Below are 15,986 nucleotides of genomic sequence, written 5' to 3' on the forward strand. Positions count from 1 at the left end.
GATTTCCTGTGAACGCGCGCACACAGGCGTGGATCTCCAGCCTGCCAGCGGCGATCGCTCGCTGGCAGGCTGGAGATGTGATTTGTTTAACCCCTAACAGGTATATTAGACGCTGTTTTGATAACAGCGTCTAATATACCTGCTACCTGGTCCTCTGGTGGTCCCTTTTGTTTGGATCGACCACCAGAGGACACAGGTAGCTGTGTAAAGTAGCACCAAACACCACCTACACTACACTACACCCCCCCCTGTCACTTATTAACCCATTATGAACCCCTGATCACTTCATATAGACTGCCTGATCACCCTCCCCCCATCATTGATCACCCCCCTGCCATTGATCACCCCCCTGTAAGGCTCCATTCAGACGTCCGTATGATTTTTACGGATCCACAGATACATGGATCGGATCCGCAAAACACATACGGACGTCTGAATGGAGCCTTACAGGGGGGTGATCAATGACAAGGGGGTGATCACCCATATAGACTTCCTGATCACCCCCCTGTCATTGATCACCCCCCTGTCATTGATCACCCCCCTGTAAGGCTCCATTCAGACGTCCGTATGATTTTTACGCACCCACAGATACATGGATCGGATCCGCAAAACACATACGGACGTCTGAATGGAGCCTTACAAGGGGGTGATCAATGACAAGGGGGTGATCACCCATATAGACTTCCTGATCACCCCCCTGTCATTGATCACCCCCCTGTAAGGCTCCATTCAGACGTCCATAAGATTTTTACGCATCCACAGATACATGGATCGGATCCGCAAAACACATACGGACGTCTGAATGGAGCCTTACAGGGGGGGTGATCAATGACAAGGGGGTGATTACCCATATAGACTTCCTTACCACCCCCCTGTCATTGATCACCCCCCTGTAAGGCTCCATTCAGACGCCCGTATGATTTTTACGGATCCACAGATACATGGATCGGATCCGCAAAACACATACGGACGTCTCAATGGAGCCTTACAGGGGGGTGATCAATGACAAGGGGGTGATCATCCATATAGACTTCCTGACCACCCCCCTGTCATTGATCACCCCCCTGTAAGGCTCCATTCAGACGTCCGTATGATTTTTACGGATCCACAGATACATGGATCGGATCCGCAAAACACATACGGACGTCTGAATGGAGCCTTACAGGGGGGTGTTAAATGACAAGGAGGTGATCACCCATATAGACTTCCTGATCACCCCCCTGTCATTGATCACCCCCTGTAAGGCTCCATTCAGACATTTTTTTTGGCCCAAGTTAGCGGAAATAGTTTTTTTTTGTTTTTGTTTTTTATTACTAAGTCTCATATTCTACTAACTTGTGTCAAAAAATTAAATCTCACATGAACTCACCATACCCCTCACGGAATCCAAATGCATAACATTTTTTAGACATTTATATTCCAGACTTCTTCTCACGCTTTCAGGCCCCTAAAATGCCAGGGCAGTATAAATACCCCACATGTGACCCCATTTCGGAAAGAAGACACCCCAATGTATTCCGTGAGGGACATATTGAGTCCATGAAAGATTGAAATTTTTGTCCCAAGTTAGCGGAAAGGGAGACTTTGTGAGAAAATACAAAAAAAAAATCAATTTCTGCTAACTTCTTTCCAAAATGGGGTCACATGTGGGGTATTTATACTGCCCTGGATTTTTAGGGGCCCTAAAGCGTGAGAAGAAGTCTGGGATCCAAATGTCTAAAAATGCCCTCCTAAAAGGAATTTGGGCCGCTTTGCGCATCTAGGCTGCAAAAAAGTGTCACACATGTGGTATCACCGTACTCAGGAGAAGTTGGGGAATGTGTTTTGGGGTGTCATTTTACATATACCCATGCTGGGTGAGATAAATATCTTGGTCAAATGCCAACTTTGTATAAAAAAATGGGAAAAGTTGTGTTTTGCCAAGATATTTCTCTCACCCAGCATGGGTATATGTAAAATGACACCCCAAAACACATTCCCCAACTTCTCCTGAGTACGGCGATACCAGATGTGTGACACTTTTTTGCAGCCTAGGTGGGCAAAGGGGCACACATTCCAAAGAGCACCTTTCGGATTTCACCGGTCATTTTTTACAGATTTTGATTGCAAACTACTTACCACACATTAGGGCCCCTAGAATGCCAGGGCAGTATAACTACCCCACAAGTGACCCCATTTTGGAAAGAAGACACCTCAGGGTATTCCGTGAGGGGCATGGCGAGTTCCTAGAATTTTTTATTTTTTGTCACAAGTTAGTGGAATATGAGACTTTGTAAGAAAAAAATAAAATAAAAAATAAATCATCATTTTCCGCTAACTTGTGACAAAAAATAAAAATTTCTATGAACTCACTATGCCCATCAGTGAATACCTTAGGGTGTCTACTTTCCGAAATGGGGTCATTTGTGTGGTGTTTGTACTGTCTGGGCATTGTAGAACCTCAGGAAACATGACAGGTGCTCAGAAAGTCAGAGCTGTTTCAAAAAGCAGAAATTCACATTTTTGTACCATAGTTTGTAAACGCTATAACTTTTACCCAAACCATTTTTTTTTTACCCAAACATTTTTTTTAATCAAAGACATGTAGAACAATAAATTTAGTGAAAAATTTATATATGGATGTCGTTTTTTTTGCAAAATTTTACAACTTAAAGTGAAAAATTTCATTTTTTTGCAAAAAAATCGTTAAATTTTGATTAATAACAAAAAAAGTAAAAATGTCAGCAGCAATAAAATACCACCAAATGAAAGCTCTATTAGTGAGAAGAAAAGGAGGTAAAATTCATTTGGGTGGTAAGTTGCATGACTGAGCAATAAACGGTGAAAGTAGTGTAGTGCAGAAGTGTAAAAAGTGGCCTGGTCATTAAGGGGGTTTCAGCTAGCGGGGTTGAAGTGGTTAAAAGCCTGAAATGCCAGATTTCAAACAAGACAAGTTGCATGTTTCTAGCTGCTTCTATTCAGGAGATGGCAGCATCTAAACAGCCGGAGCTGGACTCTGGCAAAAGAGTTAGGTGGTTAAAGGGGTTGTTGGGGTTTAGAGCTGAATTAGAACATAACCCCTTTCTTCCCCCACTCAGCCCCTCTGACATGAGCATTAGAGCATCTCACAATTACTCATAAGACTACATATGTTCTATTAGCACCGGTGTCACTGCAGAATTAAAAGTTCCATTTTATTTATTATAATATAATATAGAGGTGATGAACGTAAATATTAAAACTCTCAGTTTAACACTTAGCATCACATACCTCTTACATCCAGTCAGCCAAGACCACCATGACAACATATTTGAGCCACATCTCATCTCTACTGAATTTTCAACACAGACATCTTAGATTGCTCACTTTCCATCACCTCCCTTTCCTGGTGCCATGTTTATCCAGCTACTACCCCTAATACTGTGCCCATTGTGCCAATGTTCACATACACTGTACTGCAGAAATAATAGTGCCATACAGATAATCTCCCCCATAGTAATAGTCCTCCCAGATTGCTGTCAATAGTAATAGTGGTCCTCAAAGTCCCACCAATAGTAAATTCCTCCTAGAGGAATAGAGCCCCCTATGGTGCCCTCAATAGTGATAGTTATCCAAGAGTGCCCCCCTTAGTAGTAATGCTCTCCATATTGTGCCCCATAATAATAATAATAATAATAATAATAATAATAATAATGATAATGCCCCCACAGAGCCCTCAGTAGAATAAAGCCCCCCCATAGTACCCCCAGTGATCATAAGGCTCCCTATAGTGCCCTCAGTACTAATAAGGCCCCCTTATAGATATAAGGCCAATCTATAAGGTACTCCCATAGACCCCTCAGTAGTAGTAATGCCCGCCACCACTGCCTACAGTATTTATAATGTTCGCTGCCGTGCCCCCTTTTAATTACAATGCCCTTTGCAGTGCCCCCTGAAGTTATAATCTCTGTAGTGCCCCCATAAATTATATTGCCTGTCCTCTCCCTCCAATCTTCTGTACCATACAGTCCCATGTAAATAACATCACTACTCTCCCTCCAGTCTTCTCTACCATGCAGTCCCATGTAAATAACTTCACTCCTCTCCCTTCAGTCTTCTATATCATACAGTCCCATGTAAATAAGGCTACTTTCACACCTGCGCTTTCCCTTTCCGCTATTGATATCAGTCATGGGATCTCAATAGCGAAGGAAAACGCTTCTGTTTTGCTCCCATTCATTGTCAATGGGGACAAAACTTAACAGAAGGGAACAGAGTGCACCATAATGCATTCTGTTCCGTTTCATTGTGTTCCCATGACCCACACAAATACCCAGCAAGCACCGTTTTTGAGTGTGTCCTGGGATGCGAAGCAAGACAGATCCGTCATGACTCTGAAACAAAAGAAAACTGATCTGTCCCCCATTGACTTACAGTGATTTTAGAGACGGGTCCGTCTTGGCTATTTTAGAGATAATAAAACCGGATCCGTTCACAACGGATGCAGGCAGTTGTATTATCATGACAGAAGCGTTTATTGTTGATCCATGACGGATCCAGCTTAAACGCAGATGTGAAAGTAGCAAAACTTAAATCCTCTCCTTAAGCCCCTCCAACACATAGTCCCATGTAAATAGCATCTCTCCTTACCCTCCAGTCTTCTACAATATCCAGTCCCATGCAAATAACATCAGTCATCTCCCTCCAAACTTCTACAGAGAGTGCAGAATTATTAGGCAAATGAGTATTTTGACCACATCATCCTCTTTATGCATGTTGTCTTACTCCAAGCTGTATAGGCTCGAAAGCCTACTACCAATTAAGCATATTAGGTGATGTGCATCTCTGTAATGAGAAGGGGTGTGGTCTAATGACATCAACAGCCTATATCAGGTGTGCATAATTATTAGGCAACTTCCTTTGCTTTGGCAAAATGGGTCAAAAGAAGGACTTGACAGGCTCAGAAAAGGCAAAAATAGTGAGATATCTTAGAGGGATGCAGCACTCTTAAAATTGCAAAGCTTCTGAAGCGTGATCATCGAACAATCAAGCGTTTCATTCAAAATAGTCAACAGGGTCGCAAGAAGCGTGTGGAAAAACCAAGGCTCAAAATAACTGCCCATGAACTGAGAAAAGTCAAGCGTGCAGCTGCCAAGATGCCACTTGCCACCAGTTTGGCCATATTTCAGAGCTGCAACATCACTGGAGTGCCCAAAAGCACAAGGTGTGCAATACTCAGAGACATGGCCAAGGTAAGAAAGGCTGAAAGACGACCACCACTGAACAAGACACACAAGCTGAAACGTCAAGACTGGGCCAAGAAATATCTCAAGACTGATTTTTCTAAGGTTTTATGGACTGATGAAATGAGAGTGAGTCTTGATGGGCCAGATGGATGGGCCCGTGGCTGTATTGGTAAAGGGCAGAGAGCTCCAGTCCGACTCAGACGCCAGCAAGGTGACGGTGGAGTACAGGTTTGTGCTGGTATCATCAAAGATGAGCTTGTGGGGCCTTTTCGGGTTGAGGATGGAGTCAAGCTCAACTCCCAGTCCTACTGCCAGTTTCTGGAAGACACCTTCTTCAAGCAGTGGTACAGGAAGAAGTCTGCATCCTTCAAGAAAAACATGATTTTCATGCAGGACAATGCTCCATCACACACGTCCAAGTACTCCACAGCGTGGCTGGCAAGAAAGGGTATAAAAGAAGAAAATCTAATGACATGGCCTCCTTGTTCACCTGATCTGAACCCCATTGAGAACCTGTGGTCCATCATCAAATGTGAGATTTACAAGGAGGGAAAACAGTACACCTCTCTGAACAGTGTCTGGGAGGCTGTGGTTGCTGCTGCACGCAATGTTGATGGTGAACAGATCAAAACACTGACAGAATCCATGGATGGCAGGCTTTTGAGTGTCCTTGCAAAGAAAGGTGGCTATATTGGTCACTGATTTGTTTTTGTTTTGTTTTTGAATGTCAGAAATGTATATTTGTGAATGTTGAGATGTTATATTGGTTTCACTGGTAAAAATAAATAATTGAAATGGGTATATATTTGTTTTTTGTTGAGTTGCCTAATAATTATGCACAGTAATAGTCACCTGCACACACAGATATCCCCCTAAAATAGCTAAAACTAAAAACAAACTAAAAACTACTTCCAAAAATATTCAGCTTTGATATTAATGAGTTTTTTGGGTTCATTGAGAACATGGTTGTTGTTCAATAATAAAATTAATCCTCAAAAATACAACTTGCCTAATAATTCTGCACTCCCTGTATATCTGCTCAGCTTCTCCTGCTCTGTAACATAGGGCTTTCAGACTGCATTGCATTTTGTGGTGATAGGTTCTCTTTAAGTATGTGATACATAGTCATACCTCAATGTGGGGGATGGGGTTTGTGCTGCCGTGTGTTACTTTTTAAAGATGTATTTTATTATTTTGCTTTTATGAAGACAATCGCTCTGTTTTGAGTAATGAAAGACCAGCATTTTGAAAGTATACTGGCTAATATCTGGCGACACGGCTGGCGGTCGTGCATGCAGAAGGATGCTAAAACATTGAGCTATCAGCGCAATTCTTCTAGGAAAGGTACCTTATGAAGAAAAACAAATCTGATTGCAAATGAGGTTTAACTAGAGTTAAGTGGTGTAAGCCTGAACAGCTTGCAGAAAAGTGTGACAGGAAAACAGTGGGGAAGAAGGCAAAATCGAGAGGCAAATGAAATAAAAGCATTGTGCATACAGCTCTGGGTACTTTCAATTACATTCTCATACAACTGAAAACTGAGTAGTTCAATGTATTTTATGTTTAACTGCAAGCAATCAAAAAAAAAATTTTTTCCTTTTCAGGATTGTGTTCTTTTGATGAAATCCATAGGGGAGCACCTTTATAAAGTGCTGTGTGGGAGGGAGGTACACAAAGCCCCATAATTTTTAACGGGATTTGGGCACTTTCCTTCTGTTTCCTCCTGTTCTGAAAATGATTTCCCTTTAGATGCAGAAGCAGTTGTATGCTCCTGTGACTCTAGACTACCAGAAAGAAAAATAAATATTAATCCAAACCGCCTGTGTGAGTCACAATGGTAATAAAATAATACTGCTTGGCTTTTTGCACAGCATTGTACACAACATTTCCTTTTTAAGCTGTGGCATAATACTGCGCAGGAAGACAAACAAGATGTAATTATTGAGATAATCATTTCTTAATGATAAATAAGACTGTGAGACAGGGGGCCCATTTCACCATGACCACCCTCAGCAGCAAGTTCAGAACATGAAAAGCTTAAAATTACAGCACACAATGGTATTGCAGTACAGGGATACTGCACACAATAATGTCATGGTACAGCAATACACAGTGCTGTCACAATAGAGGGAAGCCGTCACAGCACAGGGATAATGCACACTGTGATGTCACAATAGTGGGATGCTGTGAAGTTTCAGTGTTAGGTGCACAGTGTACAGAAATTATACCGTGATATCACAGCACAGGGCTAATATACACCATGATATCATAACTCAAGGCACAGAAATAATGCAAAAAAAAATGGACTTCCACAGCAAAGGTATAATACACACACAGCAGAGGTAACCATGAGGTTTCTTGCTAAAACTTGGGTCAATTTCTGCTTCCCCTTATAGAACACTGAAATGAGCCCCCTTGTTATGCTGGTCCCTATAACATCTGCTGGGTCTGCTCCCCTGGTAGTTATATACATGCCATGTATCAAAGTCTCTCTTTTTAGTTGTTTTTATTGATGAGCTATCCTCAGGTTAGGTCATTAATACCAGATCGGTGGGGGGCTGACACTTGGTCCCCGCACAGATCTGCTGGTTGAAGAGAAGGCTGTGCTCCATGCCAGTGCTGACTTCTCTTCATTAGTTTCCCTGCTTGTCGGCACAACAGCAACGGTGATCAGTATAATTACACCTAAGCCGTCCCATTCCCTTTGGCAGGAAGAAGGACCAGCCCACTCCTACCTAGAGGGGAGGAACAGGGTGCTGTTCACAAACATTCTCCATCAAATCTGACTGAGCTTGAGCTATTTTGCAAAGAAGAATGGGCAACAATTTCAGCCTTTAGATGTGCAAAGCTGGTAGATAAGTATCCCAAAAGACTTGTAGCTGTAATTGCAGCAAAAGATTTTTATTTTTTATTTTTTTTGAAAACCATGTATCATTTTCTTTTCACTTCACACATACTTGTGTTGGTCTATCATACTTCACTTCACACTACTTTGTGTTGTCTATCATATAAAATCCATTTAACTTTGTGAGTGTAACTGTAATGCTAATGTAATGATAAAGGCAAACACGTCGTACCAGACATACTTTGCGCAAGCCGTCACACTCTGAACACCCTTGAGGGCTGGGGCCCGTCTCCAGCAGGAAGGGGGACTTTGGCAGAGCCCTTCCCAGGTGTCAGTAGCAGGGATAGGCACACCAGCCGCATTTGGGCAAAACCCCAAAGTAAATACTATGACACTATGCAATGGTCAATAGGGAAACATAAGAACGGTCAGTAAACGTAAGCCAGGGCACAAGAACCAGAAGACAACCAAAACCAAAGCCAGAGTCAATCACCAGATAAACCATTCGCAAGATAGCCTCAGATCCAGAACCAAGGAAGCAAGTGAATAATCAGCAATGAGTGAGGGTAAAGACCAGATTTAAATATCCCTCCACAGATCACCTGACACTGCTGAGGTCACATCCATCCCCACCCTCAGACCAGAGAAGCACAGGTGAAGGTTGAGAGTGTGCAGAGGAGAGAACCTCCCACCAAATATCTAAGTCAGGAGACATGACCACAGAAGTTCCCTGGCAACAGCTGACGCTAGGGGTTCCAGCGTCCCGGAACCCCTGACCAGCGTCAGCGCTGGGAATGACGGCGTCCTGTCTCCCAACAGTACCAAGATCACAGAGTGACGAGTGCGTGTAAAGCGTGAACCTTTACTAGCTCTGCCCTCCGGGGGCAACACCCCACCCCTTGTAGCCAGCGAGGGGTGAAGAATGTCCTGGCGGAGGGCCGGAGACCACCTGGGAGAATGAGAGATACGATTTTGTGTGGTGACATGCTTCAGGTGAGACTAGGTCTGTCTCCCTGGCTGCCTGACAGTAAGATTCCCCCCCTGAGGAGATGAGGAGCGACCTCCAGGCTCTCACCACCCGGTTTGTTTGGAAACCTAGAATGGAATTCAACAATCAACTTATCGGCATGGATAAGCCTTTTAGGGACCCTCTCCTCTGGCCCATTATCTTTCCAATGTATTAGGTATTAAAAGAAATTTTGGACCTTCCGGGAGTCAACAACCTGTTCAACCTCATACTACTCCTCCCCCCCCCCCTCCCATTTATAATTTATTGATTTTTGAAAGAATACAGTATAAATCACAGTATGCAAGAATTATGGCAGTCCAATACAAATAGACTTCTGTAAATCTCAATGTACAATAAAAGTGTGTAAAATGAAACATAGCGTCTCTTCATGTCTATAAAGCTATTATAGTCTTACGAGTGTCCCATGGTTGCCAACATTTCAAGAATTTGGCCGTCGTGTTCCGCTGAAGAGCTACTGAATACTCCAGGGATCTGATCTCCTGTATCCAAGCATAGAGGTCCGGTCCCGAAGGTGGTGTGGAGCATTTCCAATAGAGGGTGATCAGACATTTAGATGCAGTTAGTATATGGAAAAGCAGCCTGGCACACTGACCCCTCAGTGTTGCTGGGACTATGTTTAGGAGCAGAGTTAATGGATCCCTGGGGATAGGAGTATCTAGGATAACCTTTAATAATTGCATCACTTGCCTCCAAAATGGCGTTATAACAGGGCACGAACGGAAAATGTGAAATAAAGAGGTATTTGGTAGGGAGCACCTCCAACAGAGATCTGGAAAGTCAAGATTCATGGTGTGGAGAACTGCTGGTGTATGATATCAGAAACCAGGGCCGTCTTTAATATTGATTGGACCCTGGGCAAAAATTTACTTGGGCCCCCTGGATCCCGCCTTCCCACACCTTAGCAGGCAATCACGCCCTCCACCACAACACACAGTCCAGTTAATGACTGTAAATACTTCCAGTTCTGAAGACTCCAGCGGCTCAGGATCAGTGCTCTGGGCAGCTGGGCTCAGGCTGGAAGTGGGCACCGCTCTGCAGGAAGGAGACCAGGGCTCGGCTCACCCTAGTGTTACAGTGCACCCTAGCACCCCACATTAAGCAGTATAGCACCTTATAGTATACAGCAACCCACAGTATGCAGTATAGCAGCCAACACTATACAGTACCCCACAGTATATAGTAGAGCAGTATAGCAACCCACAGTATACAGCACCCCACAGTATACAACACCTTACAGTAAACAGTAGAGCAGTATAGCACCTCACTGTATACAGCACCCCAAACTATACACGATACAGCCCCCCACACTATACAGTACAGCAGTATAGCACTCCACACTATACAGCACCCACAGTATACAGTATACAGCCCCCCACAGTATACAGTACAGCAGTATAGCACTCCACAATATACAGCACCCACAGTATACAGCCCCCCACACTATACAGGCCCCCCCACACAGTATACAGCCCCACACAGTATACAGGCCCCCACACAGTATACAGCCCCCCACACAGTATACAGGCCCCCACACAGTATACAGACCCCCACACAGTATACAGCCCCCCACACAGTATACAGGCCCCACACAGTATACAGGCCCCACACAGTATACAGGCCCCACACAGTATACAGGCCCCCACACAGTATACAACCCCCACACAGTATACAGCCCCCCACACAGTATACAGCCCCCCACACTATACAGGCCCCCCACGGTATACAGCCCCCCACACAGTATACAGCCCCCACACAGTATACTTGACCCCCACACTATACAGACCCCCCACAGTATACAGCCCCCCACACAGTATACTGCCCCCCACACAGTATACAGCCCCCCACTATACAGTAGTTTACAGTATATTAGCATAACAGCCCCTGTCACCTTCTTCTGATGTAATCTTCATAAAAAAAAGCTCCACAGTTAAGGCAAACTTCTCCTGCAGCAACACTCCTGGTAGGACCTGTGATGACCTCATAGCCATGTGACCAGTAATATTGCTAGGTTACTGGTCACATGGTGATGATGTCATCTCAGGTCCTAGATCACAGCTCTCACTCAATGTACGCTGCCTGGACTCAGTGCCAGCAGCCATGGCATGGCAGCACCTGCTGTGTAGCTGGCAGCCTGATACCTGGGGCAGTGGCTAGCAGGGCTCAAGAGGCAGCTGCCTTGGGCCCCCCAGGAGCAACTGGGCCCGGGGCAGCTGCCCCTTTTGCCCCTTGGTAAAGACGGCCCTGTCAGAAACTTAGGATTTTCAATTGGTTTTCCCTATATGTTATGGAAGAGGAACTAGTATGTGCCCTTCTCCATATGGTTCAAGTCTCTGGGGGGAGCTCCTTTTGCAGCCAATCCTCCCACTTCTGCATATATGGATGTTTTAAATTCATAGGGAAGTCTGAGGAGTAGATGTCAGAGATAAGGCCTTTGGAGGAGGGGCTCAGAGTACATATACGCTCAAACAGGGTAAGAGTGGGGACATTCATGAATCCCAATATGCTTTTACAATAGTAAGAGTATTCTGTGGAATTGGAATTTTAGAGTATGCGGTAGTGAGAATTCACCCTGCAGTTCTTTAAATGCAGAATCCTATCAGAAAAAGGATCTTTCAGGTTGACAAGGTGGTAGAGCCCTACAGCCGTCCACGGTCTAACCATCCCTGCCTCGGAGCTTCCTGGGAGATAAGGAGTGAAGAGAAATAGAGAAAGAGGAGAACGAAGTGTCGCTAAATTATATCTAATCCTGGTCCTGTACCAAATCTCTCTTGTAAACAACATGGGGCCAAGTAAATTTGAAGGAGAGATAGTGGTAGGGGATCCCCAGATCATAGTCCCTGGGTGACTTGGTGCCAGCCACAGCCTTACAATCTCGGTCCATTGGTTATAGGAATGGAGCGTAGACCAGGAGGCAATATGCCTCAGATGTGTTGCTAGGTAGTATGAAGTGATATTAGGGTGGGCTAAACCTCCATTCGGAACTGGGGCTACTAAAGTCTGATTAGAAAATCTATGGTGTTTGTCATTTAAGACAAAATTAGTGAAGGTCTATATGGAGCGAAGAGCTGTAGCCAGCACCCTCACTGGGAGGGTTTCAAACAGGTATAGGAATTTAAGGAGAATGGACATCTTGATGGCTGCAATATGACTAAGTAGTGATATCAGGAGCGATTTCAATTTAGTGAAGAGGGCGTTCTTTTCCGATATCAGTGGTGGAAAATTAGCTTTATATAGGGCAGAGTAGTGAGGTTATGGATTGTGTACGCCAAGTGTAGTTAAACCTGCTTTGGAGGAGGTTGAGTCTGTCAGGGGGATATTGATTGACAGTGCCTCGGACATAGAGGCATTAAGCTTATAACCTGACATTGCACTATAATGGTCTAAGACTGCGTGGAGGTTGGGGAGAGAAAGAAAAAGTTTTGTCAGAGTAAGCAACACATCATCGGTGAAGAGGGAAACAGAGAATGATTTATCCCTGACCTCTATGCCCCTAATGTCTGGGGTTTTACGTATAAGGGCCGCCAGGGGTTCGATGCTGAGAACATAAAAGCGGGGGGAGAGGTGGCATCCCTGTCTTGTCCTGTTGTAGATTGAGAGAGATGGAGAGTGGGCGTGGGGCAGCCTAACCACAGGGGAGGAGTAGAGGCCCCTTAGGGTAGTCAAGAATGGACCCTTAAAGCCGAAGTGATGTAATGTTCGGAACATAAAGTCCCAATTCAGGTGATCAAATGCTTTTTCGGCGTCTAAGCTAAGCAAGAGGGCCTCCACTACCCCTCTGCAGGCCACATCCACAAGGTCAATGGCTCTTCTAGTGATGTCCCCCACCTGGCGGAACCAGATAAAACCAGGTGATGAAGCCAAATATTCAGTCAGTTCGCCAGCAACTTAGTAAAGATTTTCAGATCTGAATTCAGTAGACTAATAGGCCTGTAGCCTGTAGCTGCGGGGTCCTTGCCAGGTTTGGGGACAACGGTCACATAAGAGCCCAGCATAGTATCAGGGATTCTTCCCTTTGGTGTCACAGTTAGGGGTCAGTATCTGTGAGGTGTTGATGATATTGTGTTGCTTCTATGCTTTACCCACCTCTTGTGGTGTACAATATGTGACATCACAGATATGTTAAAGTGTTTTTGATGTAAATATGAACTTTGATATTATTTGCTATTGAGCTCAAATTGTTAGGTTATATTAATTTCTATTATCAGATGCTGACCATTAATATTGCACTTGCACTTTATTATTGTACACTGACCACCCACCATCGGTCCTTTTGGTTTTAAAGGTTTTTAAAATGTCTGTGTTTTGCCAATCATGCTTTTGTGAAATTTCTAATAAAATTATGTAAGTATGTGATTACTTTGTACTCGCATGCGTTTTGCTTATTGAGTGACCCATTCATCTTTCATTGGTTTTCTCATATGTGTCTAGGTGTGGGTCTTGGATATTTGTTTTGGGCTTTATATAGGTCCTTTTACATTCAAGGACATTATCTTAGCTATGAGGGGAGAACAGTGGGGAGCATCTTTCATGGCCAAAGCAGTAGAGAGAGGAGTGTCAGGTGTTGGGTATCGAGTGCCAGGATGCCCCCCACCACTATTTCTCAGAACTCGACCATTATGAGGGGTAGAGACATATAGTAGGCATAAAGAGAGGACATAGATAAAAAATCGGTAGTAACATAGTAATATAGAAAAAACAATTGTGACAATAAAGGCAAAGTAAAAATTGAGACCTTTATGTCCGTGGAGTTCGGACAGGAAAAAGCAGTAACAACTAACAATGCAGCTAACCAATGGTAGCTGAGCCGAATATAATAAACTTTGTTGGGGAAATATAGCAGAAGCTTGTCAACCGCGATCTAAGACCAAAGAGTCTCCGCCCCAGAACTCCACAGATACAAAGGGACCTACAATGAACACCAGAATAAAACGTATAAACCTGTTCAGGGCGGGAAGAAGCGGAAATCTAATTAGAGAAGGAGACAGGGAGAAAGCGAAATTAAAGACTTAATTGCACTCCAGAAGAAAAACCTTCCAAGGGGAGGGTACAGTTCCCCTCTCCACCGCTGCTGGTTGAATCCGTTGTTTGTGGGGATCTACAGATGTCCAAGTCACTGGGATCGGAGGTAGAGTAGAAGGTACATCTCAGTCAGGCAGCTGTGGTGGAGTGAGAGCAAGACAGGTGCAGAAGTCAGGGAGGTCTTCCGGATTCTTGACGACTCCTGTGTTGCCGTTTTTGCGTGCGGTTGTCACGGATGGTGTTGCAGAAAGCTGGAACTTATAAATAAACATCCAACTGGCTTGATCCCAAACTAAGGAGCATATGGGATGTAAAAGAAGGAAGGAAAAATGAGACGCACAACGGATCCTGTCTATGTAGCAGCTGTAAGGCCTGTATGGTCCCATAAGAATTGGCTTATGATTTGGTACCAAAAGCAGGAGTGGGTAAAAAACAGAGAAGACATGCAAATATTCCATTCACGTGTCATCTCTGTTTTGGATCCACTCCTGTTTTTTTGTCTTTAGCAATACTGATGGATTACTCACCAAATGCTTATCGAGTGAAGGTGGATGCTCAACAGACAGGATCCGATTTTTGTGGGTTATTGTTCTAACGGATCAGAAGAAGGGCAAAATAATCAGTGACGTCAACACAAACTTACTGCTGACACCCTCTCCACTCTGTTGGGAGGCTCTACTTGTATAAGTGTTTAAGAGAACAGGTTCTGTAGACATCTATCTGGAATCAGCTGACGATGGTGTAAAAGGAGTGTGCTTCTTCTTGGTGCTAACATTGACCTGTAAGGCTCAGTTCAAACTTGAGTTATTTGGTCAGTTTTGGCCCCGTGACTGCCCAAATAAGTGAAGTATGCAGTGATTCTAAGAGTGACGCCTGTCATCTGCATGACATGGAGAGAAGGAGCATCCCTCGGCGCAAGGAACCAACCAAAGGCAGATTATGAATCTTCAAGAGTATTTATTGCAATCACACAACGCGTTTTGGGGAAAGGGTCCCCTTCATCAGGTGAAGAATATTGCATAACAGATGGACAGACATGCTGGATATATATACACAAAAAATGGTCACATGCAAACAAGGTCAGGGGGGAGGTGGGCGTCACCTCAGAGAAACCCCAAACTAGAATTAAAGTGATCAGTACACAAACTGGTGAAATAAGATATACACATATAAAAACTAGCCCCTTGGGCTTACAGGCTACTCAATAAATGTATTTTTAAACATTAACAGGAGGGAACATCGCTTTCGGATGCAGCCCATTGCTGGGGAGGAGGAACGGCGTCACACAGGGTCACATGATCGCAGCTCCGATCATGTGACTTATGATGCAGTGCTTGTTGCTGGGTAACGCGACGCTTACAGGCCGGCATGAGAGGAGGCTCGGCATACTGAAGGATCCTGCGCCCTGCTGCCTTCATAATGTGATCGGCAGCGCTACGGAGGAAAGCTTGTGATGCCCTACTTAACTAGAGATAGTAAAAGTAACATCATTATCAAGTAGATCAAGATGGATAAATAAATACACAGACAATGGGATCCAAGGTACATAGTTATACATATACCTATAGTATACATGATCGATTCAATGTAAATAATTAATTGAATGCAAAAAAAAGGCAATCTAGAGGCAATACCTTTGATATAAATATAAAGTATATAAAAAAATTCATTAATCCTGCAGGACTTCACCATAAAACAGAGTGGGAGGTATCAGATCCGTCCTTCCTTGACATAAAAGAATCTATTTACTTGATTCGATGATTAATAAAAAGCTAACACAGTAAGAGAATATAATGTATAACTATATATATATAGAAATAAATGCATATCTATAAAAAATAATAAATATAAAAAAAATATATATATGAATATGATATAAATAACAATA

This window comes from Bufo gargarizans, chromosome 1, assembly GCF_014858855.1.
Source record: "Bufo gargarizans isolate SCDJY-AF-19 chromosome 1, ASM1485885v1, whole genome shotgun sequence".
In the NCBI taxonomy this organism is placed as follows: Eukaryota; Metazoa; Chordata; class Amphibia; order Anura; family Bufonidae; genus Bufo; species Bufo gargarizans.